Source organism: Phoca vitulina, unplaced genomic scaffold, assembly GCF_004348235.1.
Source record: "Phoca vitulina isolate PV1807 unplaced genomic scaffold, GSC_HSeal_1.0 scaffold22, whole genome shotgun sequence".
Taxonomy (NCBI): Eukaryota; Metazoa; Chordata; class Mammalia; order Carnivora; family Phocidae; genus Phoca; species Phoca vitulina.
Window position 1 is genome coordinate 18,204,129 of NW_022589725.1, and position 15,708 is coordinate 18,219,836.

Consider the following 15,708-nt stretch of genomic DNA (forward strand, 5'->3'; position numbering starts at 1 on the left):
TGGGGCTCGATCCCAGGAGCCCGGGATCATGACCTGAGCCGATGGCAGACGCTTAACCGACTGAGCCACCCAGGTGCCCTGTGTCTTCTTAAAGTATGAGAAAACAACTTGATTGAAATAATCAAATGTACCCCATCATAAGTACCCTTCACTGTGATGTGTTTGTAGGACAGAGGAGACTATATACAGCTGAGAAGAGATTAAGAGTTTATCATTTGTTGTACACGTACATTCCAGGCGCCATGCTGTGCATTTTCTGTGTACCGTTCCTTCTGATTCTTATATCCACCCCTGAGAAATAAGTACTATTGTGATCTCCATGTTACCCAGGAGGAAATAGTCTTTGAGAGGTTACATATTGATATTTTACCCAAAGAATAGTGGAAAGCCAAGACTCAAATCTGGGTCAGGCTGACTTCAAAGGCAGAACTTTAAAGAAATGCAAACATTCAGGCATGAGTAAGTGCTAAGTAGTAAGTCTTAAATATTTCTCTTCCTAAGTGTTTCTCCTTCAGTCTCTGCTGGCTTCTTTCTGCTAACCCTGCTAACCCTGAATATACCTTTAGTATCAGCACCGTTCCAGGGGTGACCAGGACTGTGGTTCATTTTGACCAGGGTCCTATCCACTGCTCCCTGAGCTCGCCTTTCAGCCTCTCATCATCCCGTTGTTGAAGAAGCTCTAACCACCTGCAGACTAATTGGAGAGAAGGCATTGCTTTCTCAGTTAAATTTCTCAACACCAAATAGGATCCAACTGCTTATGTTAAAACCAAGGGAAGAGGGATGCCTGGGTGGCTCAGTTGGTTAAATGTCTGCCTTTGGCTCAGGTCATGATCCCAGGGTCCTGGGATCCAGCCCCACATCCTGCTCCCTGCTCAGCGGGGAGCCTGCTTCTCCCTCTCCCTCTGCCACTCCCCCTGCTCGAGCTCGCACTCTCTCTCTCTTTCTCAAATAAATAAATAAAATCTTTAAAAACCAAGGGAAGAAAACGAGTCTTCTCAGTCTGTTTGCTGGAATAAATACAACCCTTGATAACTTTTCTGTCCAGAAGAAATTTTCTCATCTGGCCCAGGAACTATTCTTAAACTTGGCTCTCTGCCCTTTGAAGTTATAAACCATGCTGTGTGCTGAGTGGCTGCCCTTTATTTACCTCCAGGCTCCCTGGAGGTTTTCCTAGAGCTGGGTTTTGATAACGTGCTTGAAGTGACAAAAACCCAGCTTACTGGAACATACTTTTTAAGGGTAAGTGCTTTATCCATTCCTGGGTTGCCCATGCTTGTCTTTCAGGATTCACATTTTGTTCTCTGCCTGTCTCATCACACGGTGCCTGCACTTGTTGCCTTTTAAACCTAGACCCTGATGGGTGAGCAGAGAATAAGGGTATCTAGTGCCTGGCACATAGTAGGTGCTCAGTAAGGGCTGGTTGGATGAATCAATGGAAAGCATATATACATGGAATTTGATAAGGTATGAAAATAGATATAAAGTATTACAGTCCCTTGATCACCAGATTAGAGCTTTGTCATCAAATTTAAGCTGTGAGTGATCTTACGTGTACTCTAGGATGAGAAAGCTTCTAAGTTAAATAGTATATACTCTTACCTAATCCCTGCAGATTTGCTTAACTCTCATTTGGAAAGTCTTCAGACTAGCCCACCCTGGCCTCTCAAAAGCCCTCAGCTTTTTCTCTTGATGAGAATACAGCAGAGAAATGAACATCTGTGAGGAGATAGAAGGCTTCTGAGAGCAGACAATTATCATTCCCATTTCTCTATGGTGGAGAAAGTATGTTCCAAGCAGAATTGTTTCCTTAATTTATTTTTCCAGCAAATATTTCTCTTAATTCTAGTGCATGAGACTATGGCTTTAAGGAATATCCCTAACGACTGCTTTTTATTTATTTTATTTTAATTTTTTTGAAGGTTTCACATGTACTTTATTTCTTCAGTCGTGCCTTATTTTAATGGGTGCACAGTGCTTTTACTTGGCATCAATTATGAGTTGGTTTTGAAACAATTCAGTACTACACCAGCTGGGATAATTACTGATCTCTCCATTCCTTTGGGGTGACTCTGCCAACGGGGGACAGGTTCCATTCTATTCCATTGTCTTCTAGTTTGTGTTGCTGTGTATGCCCACACAGCAACGCAGGAAGTGGCCCCACTGGCTGAGGCAGCCTTACCATATTTGTCACGGATATCAGGTGTCCGTTTCTGGGGGCTCTGCTTTGCCATTGTTTGCCAAATCCTCTGAACTTGGAGATGGCTTAGAGCTGGGGGTTTTTTGGCCATGGGAACATCAGGAAGCTGTGGACAGAACAGAGGCAACTCCAGCTGCTGGTTTGTTACAACTTGTGCCCAGTTCACTTGCAAAGCACCCTCTAAGGACTGCTTTTTTTTTTTTTTAAGAATTTTTTATTTATTCATTTGAGACAGAGAGATACAGAGAGAGAGAGAGAGAGACAGTAGGAGCAGTGGGGAGAGGCGGAGGGAGAGGGAGAAGCAGACTCCCCGCTGAGCAGGGAGCCCGATGCGGGGCTCGATCCCAGGACCTGGAGATCATGACCTGAGCCGAAGGCAGATGCCCAACGACTGAGCCACCCAGGCGCCCCTAAGGACTGCTTTTTAAAACTATCTTTTTTTTTTATAAGTTTATTTAAGTAATCTCAACACCCAGCGTGGGACTTGAACTCATGATCCCAAACCAAGATCCACACGCTCTTCCAGGCGCCCCGAGAAAACTCTCATTACATTTCATAGCATTATGAATTTTTTCCTGCTCACAAAATAAGGCAATTGAGTGGAAAATTTAAATAAGTTCTAAAAACAAACAAGCCAAGAGATTTCGCCCCTTCTTCACAATGTACTCAGTCAATAGATCCAGAATTTTCTTCTATAAAGAACTCCTGGAAAATATTAGGGTATGTTGGGCACAGGATAAGTAAAAAGATAAGGCAGTTACCCATGGGCGCATGCCATTTTAGAAGTCGAGTTTGAGGGAGAATGGGGTAAAATAATATTGCATGTTTTTAGCTGGTAAAACTGGCCCTGGGTCTAGAACCTGGAGATGGCGCCTGGCAATTGCTTACTATGAGGCAGTGTTTGAGTCTGCTGCCCTCTAGTGACTACTTTTTGCATATTCCTGAGCCTTACCAAGAACAAGAATTTAAGTGTACCAGATGTGTTAAGCCTTTATAATTCATTGTTTGCAGAGTTTTTGTGCCTACTAGAAATAAAACCTCCAAGTTATTAGAGATTACTCAGTTGGAATCTGAGAAGCTAACTTGTCTTAAGGCCACCAATGTTAAATCTAGTTACTGTACATGCATTGTACAATTTGAGGACACCTTTTCATTTATCTTTCTTGACTGATAGCAGGCTAGAATACAAACATTAGAAAATGATATCTGATTTTTCTTTGTTCCTTTGCCAAGAAAAGTTGTGCTTTTCTGCAAAGATAAGACCAAAGGATTTAAATTTGCCTTATTTGATGAAATTATAGTAGCATTAAAGGATAATGAGATTTTAAAAATCTTTTGGGATTTCTAATCTGACAAGATGGCATACCCATTACTTCCTGCTAAACACAACTATAAACCATAGAAGTGTGGGAGGCAGTCGAAGAATATCAAGCAATGGTAAGAAGATGAATTGGTTCTGGGCCCCACGACTGAAGGAACCACACAGAGGCAGGGTGTCTTCTGTTCCCGCGCCCCCCCCCCCCCACAACAGAAGGTGACCAGAACTTGGTGCTTTTCAGCCTGCCACCTAGCAACAAGAAGGGGCCCAGGTAGGTTCATTTCTCCCCAGGACTGCCACATCACCAGGAGAGCCCAGCACCCACCAAAAGGGAATCTGTAGAAAAACCCATAATAATCAGAGACCAGAGGAAGCACTCTCCTCCACTGGGCCAGAGACTCCACTCCTCTGCTAAGCCAGACCCAGGTGATGAGGGGGCACAAGCAAGGGGATTCTGCCAACACAGTAAGTGACCTGGCCTGAGAAGCCCCTTTGTCCCCATGGGCCTGAGACTCCCCTTGCTCCCTTCCCTGTTACATTCACTGGGGCAGCTGGGGAGCAGCTGGGGGTGCTGGAAAAGGGGAATTCTAGTACAACAAGCAGCCCACCCGGAAAGCCTACCTTTAGAGGGGCCTGAGATCCAGCCCGCACTGAAAGACACCCAGAGGCTGGGCTAGTCCCTCGGGCAGCCGCACCCAATAAACCAAGGAGACCAAAAGTAACAGCAAAGGCTCTGAAAATTAACCTGTCATTAGAACCACAGCCCATAAAAGTAGGCCATGAGCTGTGTGCTAAACCTAAACAGGATGGCTATATGCTAAAATAAAGGATTTAAATAGGACCAAGATCACTCATCCTACCAAGAAACAAAAATCACAACTTGAATGTCAGGTCACAGACACCAACACTGAGACGAAGCTGACATTGGAATGAACTGCTATGGCTTTTAAAGCAATCACCGTACAAGCACTTCCAGGATCGGTTACAAATTCTGTTGAAACAGATGACAAAATAGAAAAGCTCAGCGAAGAAATCCAAGTTATAAAAAAAGCAAATGGAAATGATTGACATGAAATCTACAATAGCCAAAAAATTGATAAATTGGGCCTCATCCAAATTAAAAACTTTTGCTCTCTGAAAGCCCACATAAAGTGGATGAAAAGACAAGGTACATACCGGGAAAAAATATTTGCAAATCTGTTATCTGACAAAGGACTAGTGCCTCCAGTACATAAAGAACTGTCAAAACTCAACTATAGAAAAGTAAACCATTCAAATAGAAAATGGGCAAAAGACACGGGGAGACATGTCTCCGAAGAGGATATTCAGATAAGCCATCAGAAAAACAAATTAAATGAATAATGATACCTGTAGAAATGGCTAGGATAAAAATCGACACCACCAAATGCTGGTAAAGGGGCAGGGAAGCTGGACCACTCACACATTGCTGGTGGGAACGTAAAATGGCACAGCTGCTCTGGAAAAGAGTTTGGCAGTTTCTTATACAATTAAACTGGCAATTAGCATATGACCCAGTGATTGCTGAGAGAAACGAAAACTTACGTTTAAGCAAAAACCTATACACGAATGTTCGTAGCAGGTTTATTTATAACAGCGAAGAACTAGAACAGCCCAGATATCCTTCCTCAGGAGACGGTTAAGCAAACCGTGGTGTGTCCGTACCAGGGAGTACCCGTCAGCGGTTAAGGGTAATGAACTATCCAGACACACAACGACGTGGGTGAATCTCCCAGGGAATTCAGCTGCAAGCGGGGGGAGCAAATTTCAAAAGTTTACATATTGTGTTTCATTTACATAATGTTTCTGAAGGGACAAAATTTTTAGAAATTGGAGAACAGACTGGTGGATGTCAGGGTTTGGGGTTGGGCAGAAGGGCAACATGTGGGATCCTTGTGATGGAAATAGTTTGTATGCTGACTGTGGTTGTGGGTGGGTGAACCCAGGCATGTGATAAGATTGTAGAGACACACATAAATGAGTACAGGGAAAACTGGAGAAATCCGGATTTATCCTTGCCAGTATTCCATAGTTTGAAGTACATGGGGGGAAAGTGGATAAAGGTTCACAATATTTGTCTGCTTTGGTCCGTAGCACTGCATGCAAGTCTTAATGAACTCAGTAAAACTTTCAACTAAAAAATCTGTAGGGCATCAAAAAGATTCTGGCTTTTCTTTTTGTTCTTTATTTTTTTCAAGTTTATTTTTTAGTAATCTTTACCCCCAGCATGGGGCTCGAACTCATGACCCTGAGATCAAAAGTTGCATGCTCCTCCAACTGAGCCAGCCAGGCGCCCCAGGCCCTTTTTCTTTTAAGTGCTTATGAGATCACCTTTTCCTTGTTTTCCTTTGCTTCCTTGTGTTTCTCTGAAATAATTTTTTCTCTGAAACAACTTTAAAAATCATTACACAAATAAACAGTTCCCTATCTTTGATCGTTTTCATTGTTTCTGAGGCTTTGCTGTAAAGGGCTGTGTTCAACATCCTTCTGATTAAGCCCTTGTATTTATCTTAAATTATTCTTCAAGCTAAATTTCTATAAGAAAAACTGCTCTATCACATTAAAACTTTTTTGGCACATATTGCTAGTTTGTCCTCCAGAAAATGGATGAAAATCATTTTTTCCAAGACTCTTCTCAACACTAATATTATAATTTTTGAAACTCTGCTTATTGTATCATAGGGAAAAAAGATTTCAGTGTAAAGAAATATTGTTTTCTAGGACATTTTCTTTTCTATGGATTGCCTTTTTTCTATTGGAATTGTAACCTTACTAATTCATAAGAGTACTTTATACTTCAAGAATACTAAATCTGTAGCATTTTTTACAATAATTTTTCCCAGTTTTGCCTTTTAATTTTTATACACTCTGATTGAAATATTTGTTTTCTCTAAAATGACCAAAGTAGGCGCCTGGGTGGCTCAGTTGGTTAAGTGACTCCCTTCAGCTCAGGTCATGATCCCAGAGACTTGGGATCGAGTCCCGCATCGGGCTCCCTGCTCAGCGGGGAGTCTGCTTCTCCCTCTGACCCTCTCCCCTCTCGTGCTCTCTCTCTCTCAAATAAATAAGTAAAATAAAAAAAATAATAAAATGACCAAAGGAATGTGTACTTTAAAAAAAAGTAAAATATGTAGATCAAAAGGAAGCAAAAAGAGAACATTCTCTATTCTCACCCTCCCTTTCTCCTTCCTAGTGGTAACCAATAGCACTGTGTATATTTTTAGGGGGGTGTACTATAAATATATCTATCTCCGTGGTGTAAACTGTGTATGTAAATGTATGTATTTTAGTACAGTTGATTATGCGTAGCTTTTAACCTGTCAAAAGTTCAGGAAAGAAAACAAGTAAAACCAATGAATCCGGGGGTGCCTGGGTGGCTCAATCATTAAGCATCTGCCTTTGGCTCAGGTCATGATCCCAGGGTCCTGGGATCAAGCCCCGCATCTGGCTCCTTGCTCAGCGGGGAGCCTGCTTCTCCCTCTCCCACTCCCCCTGCTTGTGTTCCTTCTCTCACTGTGTCTCTCTGTCAAATAAATAAATAAAATCTTTAAAAAAAACCCAATGAATCCCTGAAGTAGTAATTAGTAAAAGTTTACCGTACACACACTAAAAAGCCAGTTTGCAAACTGGGAGTGCTCAAACCGGAACATGGAACAAGGCTCAGAGGTATATTGTTACAAAGCAGCTTATGTAGTCCTTGCAGTAATTGGTTACAATGTTAGAATTTTCTTAAAGGTAAAGGAATTGGTGAGTGGTTACCGCCTATCAATTTGGGGGAACAATTTAAGTTTTGCTTATGATTTTCAGAGGCATAAGCAAGAAGTGACCCAGGTCAAGTTAACCTCTCTTATCTCGCAAAATAAACTGAATTAAGCTTTGCTTGTGTGATTAACTGGTTGTGTCCGCTCAGTGAACTTTCAAGTCTGGTCTCTGTGTTTGATTTTAGCACGCCAGAAATCTCTAACAAAAACGTATTGTTCTGCAACTTGCCTTTTAAAATTCCCCATTCTATCACAACCAGCCTTTAGATGTTAATATCTCCGCCAGTTTAAGGTGTTCTGGAGTACAAATACACTATCGTCTTTTTAACTTTCCCCCTATTAGTGGTCCTTAGTTTGTCTCCCAGTTTTGGCTACTATAAGGAAATGTGGTTTTTTTTGTTGTTGTACAGAGATTTTAGATTCTTATATAGTTAATGTTATCAATCAATGCTTCTGCTTTGGTGCAATATTTAGAAATTCATTATAACACCCAAGATTATATGAATAGGAATCTCCTGGCAATTTTACAGTTTTAATTTTTTTTTTTTTCTACTTTGAAATGTGTATCTTGGTGTAAGGTGTGAGGCAGGGTGATAGCTTTATTATTTTCCCAATGGGAGTCAGTTGTCTTAATGCTATTTATTTATTTGCTTGTTTATTTTTAATAAAGATTTTATTTATTTGACAGAGAGCATGTGCAAGAGCACAATCGGGGAAAAGGGAGAAGCAGGCTCCCCGCTGAGCAGGGAGCCAGATGTGGGGCTCGATCCCAGGACCCTGGAATCATGACCTGAGCCAAAGGCATACTCTTAACCAACTGAGCAACCCGGGCACCCCTATTTATTTTAAAGATTTATTTACTTGAGAGCGAGAAAGAGTGTGGGGGGGAGGGGCAGAGGGAGAGAATCTCAAACAGACTGCCCACTGAGCAGGGAACCCCACGCCAGGCTTGATTCCAGGACCCATGAGATTGGGACCTGAGCCAAAACCAAGAGTCAGAAGCTCAACCGACTGAGCCACCGAGGCACCCCTTAATGCTATTGATTTAATTCTATCATTTCCCTCTGGTTTTAAGTGTTGCCCTCACTTAAAAAAAAAAAAAAATCACATCTACATTCTTATTTTTGGCTTTAGAGCCAGACTAGTTTGGGTTTGACCTTGATTCTGACCTTGGGCGAGTTGCTACACTTCGCCTTGTTCAATTTCCTCATCTGTAGAATGAAAATGATGATATTGCGTGCTTCCTAGGTTGTCATGATGGTTGAGTGAGGCACCGGAACTTAGAACGCTTAGTAAAGGCAAGCGGTCATTACCACTGCTGCTGTTGCAGCTGGTAGAGGCCCTGCAGGTGTTTCTAGACTCCATTACTTGCTGAACTCCTTTCAGGAAGAGACTAAAACTTCTCCTCCTTCATGTTGCTCAGTACTGGGCAAAAACGTGATTTGTACTGGCACAGAGCCTTTACAGGGAAGTTATTCTAATACTGACCCAAAGTGTCCATAGAATTACTTCCTAGCATTTGCTATTGCTATAAATGTTCTCTCCTAACTTTGGGTATAATTTTAGGCAAATAATCTAATCCTATTCTCATATAATGTCTTCATTGCAAATGTGTATGTCAGCAGATGCCTTCTCATTTGCAAAGTGCTTTGATTTGTATTTGAAGATGCCTTCCATGCAGTCTCCACAAATCACCTTATGGTGAAGGATCCTAATTAACTTGAGGTGGTTTTAAGCAAAGCCACGTTTGGGAGAATGTATCCTATGGCGTGTTTTTTGTTTTGTTTTTTAAGATTTTTTTTTTTTTAAGATTTTATTTCTTTATTTGACAGAGAGAGAGCCAGTGAAAGAGGGAACACAAGCAGGGGGAATGGGAGAGGGAGAAGCAGGCTTCCCGCTGAGCAGGGAGCCCGATGCGGGGCTCGATCCCAGGACCCTGGGATCATGACCTGAGCCTAAGGCAGACGCTTAACAACTGAGCCACCCAGGCGCCCCTTGGAGGGAACATTTTTATAACTGTTTATTACTAGACCTTGAGAATTTTCTTATTGTGAGTACTTTCAGAATTACCTGTAGAGTTTTTAAATTATTTTTTTAAATTGCCCTGTTGGCCATAGTTATTATTAATGTTATTAATATATTATTAATGAAGTATAGATAAATAGTCATAATAAGAAACAGGCAATTGCTCAATTATGATTTAAGGTGGTGCCAGTGGAATTTTTCCTTTTATGCTACAACTGAGAAGTGCCCTACGGTTTCCCACTGCTTTATCTCTGCCTATAAATTCTCAGCTAATTCCCTAAATTTGAATCTGAATTACTTTGTGAAGATGAGAAGATCATTGGTCTTTGTGGCCAAGTCTGTGGTTAATTGTGCCTTCTTCCTTCAAAGAATGAGTTGATTGAAATACGTTGTCTCTCGAATAGGTACCTCATGAATATGGATTACGTGGTAACTTCCTACAGCTTCAAGACAATAGCAACCTGAGCAAAAATAGGAATTAGCAAGATTCAGAAATTGGGAAAAACAAATTAGGAATTATCTACATAATACTGTTAAGGAGAATTTTTTAAAAAAAGATTTTATTTATTGAAAGAGAGAGAGAGAGAGAGCAGGAGGAGGAGCAGAGGGAGAGAGACAAGCAGACTCTGTGCTGAGTGCAGAGCCCCACTCGAGGCTCAGTCCCATGACCCTGAGATCATGACCTGAGCCGAAATCAAGAGTTGGACTCTTAACAGCCTGAGCCACCCATAAGTGAGAATTTTTTTTATGCATTCAGGTGAATTTTGTGGGGTCAGCATGAACCAATAATATCAGATAATCCTACTTTACTTATTTTATACATTGAACACTGTTGTCTGACATTTCCACACATTCATATTGCTGTCTATTTAATGCTTTTTATTCATCCAGTGAGCACTGAGTAAGTGCGTGCTCTGTACTGAATGCTGTGCTGGCTGTTGGCGATCCAGCTACCTTACAGAATGGTTGAAAGGACATGTCTTTCCTACTGTTAGAGGGTTGCCACAACACTTGTCCCTAGCTGCAGCCTTTATGTCCGTCTAGATAGAATCTTCCTACTTGTGATCGATTTCCTGATTTCATCTACTGAGGAGGGGCCATGGCATTCACCCATGTGGTGGACACTCAGTAAACACGTGCAGGGTGTCAGGGCTTGGGAGGTGAGCTGAAGGATACTTGGTTTCTGCCACTAGCAGATTGTAAACCCACATATCACTTTCCAAATAGTAACTCAACCTTCAGCAGGCATGGGAAGTTGAAGTTGTTCATAACTAGCCAGGAAACTAAGAAGGATATTGAATGTCTTTCAGCATATTAAGAAACAGAAAAAAGAATGAAATACTGCCATTTGCAATGACATGGATGGAGCTAGGGAGAATTATGCTAAGCAAACTAAGTCAGTCCGAGAAAGACACATACCCCATGATTTCACTCATGTGTGGAATTTAAGAAACAAAACAAATGAACAAAGAAAAGAAAGAGGGAAACAAACAGATTCTTAATTATAGAGAACAAACAGAGTTACCAGAAGGGAAGGGACAGTGGGGAGGGGTGAAACAGGTGAGGGGGATTAAGAGTACAGTTATCATGATGAGCACTGAGTAATGGATAGACTGCCGAACACTGTATTGTACACCAGAAACTAATACAGCATTGTACATTAATTATACTGGAATTTAAAAAAGAAAGAACTGGGAAGGAAAAAACAGAGCTCTGGATTCTGTTTTTTGCTCAAAGTAATAAGAGGAAGCTTTCTTGCATTGAACAATGTGTGATGTGATTTACAAAAATTTTAAACTACCTTTTCTCATGAAAGAAGGAAGTAGAAGAGAGGGAAGGAGAGAGTGTAAGGGAAAGAGGGAAAGATAAGTATGCTTATTTTTCAAGGCCCTTTCGAGGACTAAGGACAATGTGTGTAAAGTACCCAGCACTGTGTTCACACACACTAGGTGCACTAGTAATAGGATCCTCCATGATGATGATCATGTAAAATTGTATGTTCCAGGAATAGTATTTGACTGAAGGCACATCTACACTTATTTAAGAAGTCACATTATAATGACTTTGCTACTCATGAACATACAATGACTTGATTTCACTGACCTCTCTGGAATGACACCCTCCTGGCCATGCAATCCTAGACTCTGCCATTGCTATAGACCTCTCTGCTCACTATCTCCTGTCCTATTGCTAGGACTCCATGCATGTCACATATGTACATTTGGACCTGAGGTTGTGTTTGGGTTATCTTTTGCAGCCTAACTCCTCCAAAACGTAGTAGTGATTTGAAACAACAATCATTTTATTTTCTCTCACAGTTTTTTGGGTTGACTTGATTCAGCGGGGTGGTGCTTATGCTCCGTGGGATGTTGGCTGGAGCTGCAGTCCCCTGGGAGCTTGAATTGTCTGAAATGAAGTTCAAGATCTTATTCACATCGCTGACAGTTAGTTCAGCGGGCCTGTCCACTGGAACACTACGTGGGACCTCTTTGTGCCCACATGACTCGGGCTTCTAACAGCATGGCGGCTGAGTTCTAAAGGGAGAGTTCCTAGAGGGAGAATCCCAAGAGTGAGCCTTCCAAGAGAAGAGAAGCAGAAACTGTTAGTCTTCTTAAAGGCTTGCCTCACTTCTGTTGTATTCTGTAGGTCAAAGCACTCACAGACCAGCTCAGATTCAAGGGGATGAAGGAATTGACTCCACTCTTGATGCGGGAATGGCATATGCATACAGGGAGAGAAGTTAATGAGTGACCATCTTACTATAGGGTAAATACTACCTTCCTTTAAATTTGTCTTAACTGAGTCTAAGTCTTTTAAAAGGACACTCACAGGCTCGAGGTTCATGCCCTGGAAGTAATACTGGAAAAGGTGGTGAGCTATCATTCGCCTAACCATTGGAACCCAGGCTGATTTGTCTTGGATCCAGTTGGGTGGCACTGGGACAACACTTGTGTCGGTATATAAACATGACACTAACTAATCTTTTATGAAAGAAAATTGACATCCAATTCTGTGGGAGAAGGTTTAGGTCTATGTGTGATGATAGCTAGTGCAGTGATTCTCAGCTGAAGATGATTTGTTCTCCAGGGGGTGTTTGGCAATGTCTAGTGGCGTTTTTGGTCGTCATATCTGGGGTGCAGGCCAGTGCTACTGGTATCTGGTGAATAGAAGCCAAATGATAGTAGGCATCCTACATAGGACAGCCATCTCTCACAACAAAGAATTTTCTGGCCCCAAATGTCAGTAGTCCTGAGGCTGAGAAACCCTGAATTGGAGCAAAGAGGCTTCCTAGACTGCCTTGTTCGTTCATATAGAATGCATTGCTTTTTATACCCTAAGACATCATTTGTGCCTTTCATCTTACAAAGAAATTTTTTATCTATATATTTCCAGATTCAAATTGTGAGATTCTCTAAGGGTTCTCAAAGTCTGCAACTTTTTTTTTCTTAGTTTATTTATTTATTTTTTTAGTAATCTCTACACCCAACGTGGGGCTTGAACTCATAATGCCAAGATCAAGAGTTGCGTGCTTCTTCAACTGAGCCAGCCAGGTGCCCCACTACAACTTCTGTTGACTTTTGTATTTAAATAATTTATATACAGAGACTGGATCAAGGTGGCTGGTAATCCATACATCCCACCTTCTTTCTTTCATCTAAACTTCAAGAAATTACAAGAAAAAACTGTGTCTGTGTCCTCATTTTCCCTTGCAACTTCCTAGACCCACCTACCATGGCATGCTTTCCTCACCCTCTCAGCTTTGTGAGAGGCTGTCCCTGGTCATCCAGCTTTCCCGTCGATGGGCTCTGTCTGCATTGGGTCTCTGGAGAAACAGAGGTTAGGAGTGTGTTCTGGAGTCAGATCGCCTGGGTCCGAATCTCCCACCCACTCACTCTATGACTTTGAGCAAGTTACTTAAATATTCTGGGCCTCCTTTGCAAAATTTGAATACTAGTGCTATGTCATAAGGCACTGTAGTGAGTAGTGAATGAGGAGATGAATGAGGGACAGCTCTTGAATGGTGCCTGGCCCTTTCTAATACCTGATCCGTGGTATGGATCATCATCGTTGCTGTCAATGCCACTTTCCTCCAAGCTCTGTCCCATCAGCTCCCAGGACTTCTCCCAGGAGGAGTCCCCATCTCTCTGTCCCACTTTTGCTGAGCTGGATGGTGGTCTTTTTTTGGATTGGTGTGTTTTGTTTTGAGTCAATTTCCCAATACCCCAGAGCTGCAGGGTATTTGTAGGGCTGGCTTAGTGTCAGCTTATTTCTAGCTTTTAACCCACATTGCTTCAAAAAGCATTACGTGGCTTTGTGCCCTGGTTTCCTTCTCTGTGAAGTAGAAATAATGCCTTTTTCTTACCTTTTCCCAGGGGTTTCGGTTTGCTTTCTTCCTTGTTTTTCTTCTTTGGCTCTGCCTTTATTTCATGCCAACCTGTCAACTTCTGTGTGTCCTTAAAGCCACCTTCAGTCCTTGATGGGAAAAGGTACAGGTATAAATAAATAAAGAAGCACATAAATAAAATAAGGAGTAGTTATGAAAGCGCTGGAAGAAGGTCAAAGCATCAAACACACACAAGGCATTTTTAGCCGGAAAGCGTTATCTGTGGTGGAGATTGGAAAAATCCACTTTGTCGTTTTGTCGGTCAAACTTAGAAACGTTCAAATCATTGTCAACTTGACTTCATGTGATATTTACAGAAAATAGAATATAAGAAAAATGTGGAGGAGATACATTTGCTTCGGTCCTTTGAAGATCGAAGTTCTGAAATAGGCAGGAGAGCTAAGAATATGCTTTTTAAAACATGTGGCCGCAAGTTCTTAAAGGGAAAAATTAACATGGAGATGACAATAAATCTTGCACCGTCAGGAAGTGTTCACTGCAAAGGTCACACAAGAAAATGATTACAAAAGGAGTGAAATGTCTTCTCTAAATAGTAATCATGATCCCTGACATTTATTGAGTGTTTACTTGGCCTTATCCCAGTAAGCAAGGGGAGAGAGACCATTTTTATCCGCGTTGACAGTTGAGATAACTGATGCGCAGCTAGGTTATTTCACCGAGGCCGTGGTGGAACTAAGCAGCCGATCTCCAGAGCTTAGTCAGCGATCACCACATGCCACATTGCTCCCCAGCTAACCAGGTGCTTCCTTCAAGCCACGGCCTTGTAATGCAGCAGGGCTTCTGGAGGTTACTTCCAATGGTTATACAATCAAATTCTCTGTCATGCATGCTACAGGCCAGGGCCAGTGCCAAGACAAAGTGAAATGGGTCACATTTTGCTCTGGCTCCCATCTGGCCTGATGACCAGCGCTGGCTGTCCCTTCTCACTGTCCCGGGCTTATTCCTGCCCTCTGCCCATACTCAGTCAGCCCCCAACACTTGCAACTCAAGAGGGGCTGTATTTTAATACAACATTCTTGAAGGCTTAAAGACATTTGTGCTTTACCGTGGTTTGATTGCAGATCCCTTTGAGGATCTGATAGAGTAAAAAGCTTTCCCCAGGGGAGGGGAGAATGGGCTTCAAATGTGGCATGTGGTTTCAGGGGAACCCCTAGGAGCCTCGGCCTTGGATTTAACATTTAAAGGAATAAAACAAGAATAATAAGAGTAGGTGGTGGTGGGCTTGCTATTGGGGTGTTGGGAGCCTGTCTCCTGCCTCAGTTGAAAGATCCTATGCTGGATTAATAAAATTAACGAGAGGGATGCCTGGGTGGCTCAGTCAGTTAAGTGTCTCACTCTTGATTTTGGCTTAGGTTATGATCTCAGGGTCCTGGGATCGAGCCCTGCATCGGGCTCTGCACTCAACGGAAAGTCTGCTTGAGATTCTCTCTTGTCTCCCTTTGCCCCCCACCTCTCAAATAAATAAAAGAATCTTTAAAAAAATAAATTTAAAAAATAAAATTAATGTGAAACATTAGCATAGTGTTAGCAAGAAAAAATAACTAGTTTATACTGTCTCCTTTAGTGTTTTTTATGTAACAGTTCCTGCAGGCTAGTTTTGTTTGCTCAGGGTCTGTGATCTTTCTTTATCTTAGCGCTGATCTGTGGCTGCACAAGAACATGTCAAGCACAGCCTGGGACACCTGGGTGGCTCAGTCGGTTGGGCGCCCGACTCTTGGGTTCTGCTCAGATAATGATCTCAGGGTCGTGGGATCGAGCCTTGGGCTCTGTGCTCAGCGTGGAGCCTCTGTAAGATTCTCTTCTCCCTCTGCCCCTCCCTGCCATGCTCTCTTTCTAGAATAAATAAATAAAATATTTTTTAAGAAAGAACATGTCAATCATGGCCTCACACAAGGTGTACCCCAAGAATTTCATGGCAGAAGTTATTGTGGTGCAGGTGTCTGTCCATCCGCCATCCCTGTCACCCAGTCATATGTCCCAG

The 15,708-nt window shown here is 42.1% G+C and overlaps 1 protein-coding gene and 1 pseudogene across 4 annotated transcripts in view; one reads left to right on the forward strand and one right to left on the reverse strand.

Moving 5' to 3' along the window:
* The window catches only part of SHLD1 (shieldin complex subunit 1), a 78,345-nt gene that overhangs the window by 16,448 nt on the left and 46,189 nt on the right, over window positions 1–15,708 (forward strand). The window lies entirely within an intron of this gene.
* On the reverse strand, window positions 1,941–2,422 carry LOC116641586 (annotated as a pseudogene).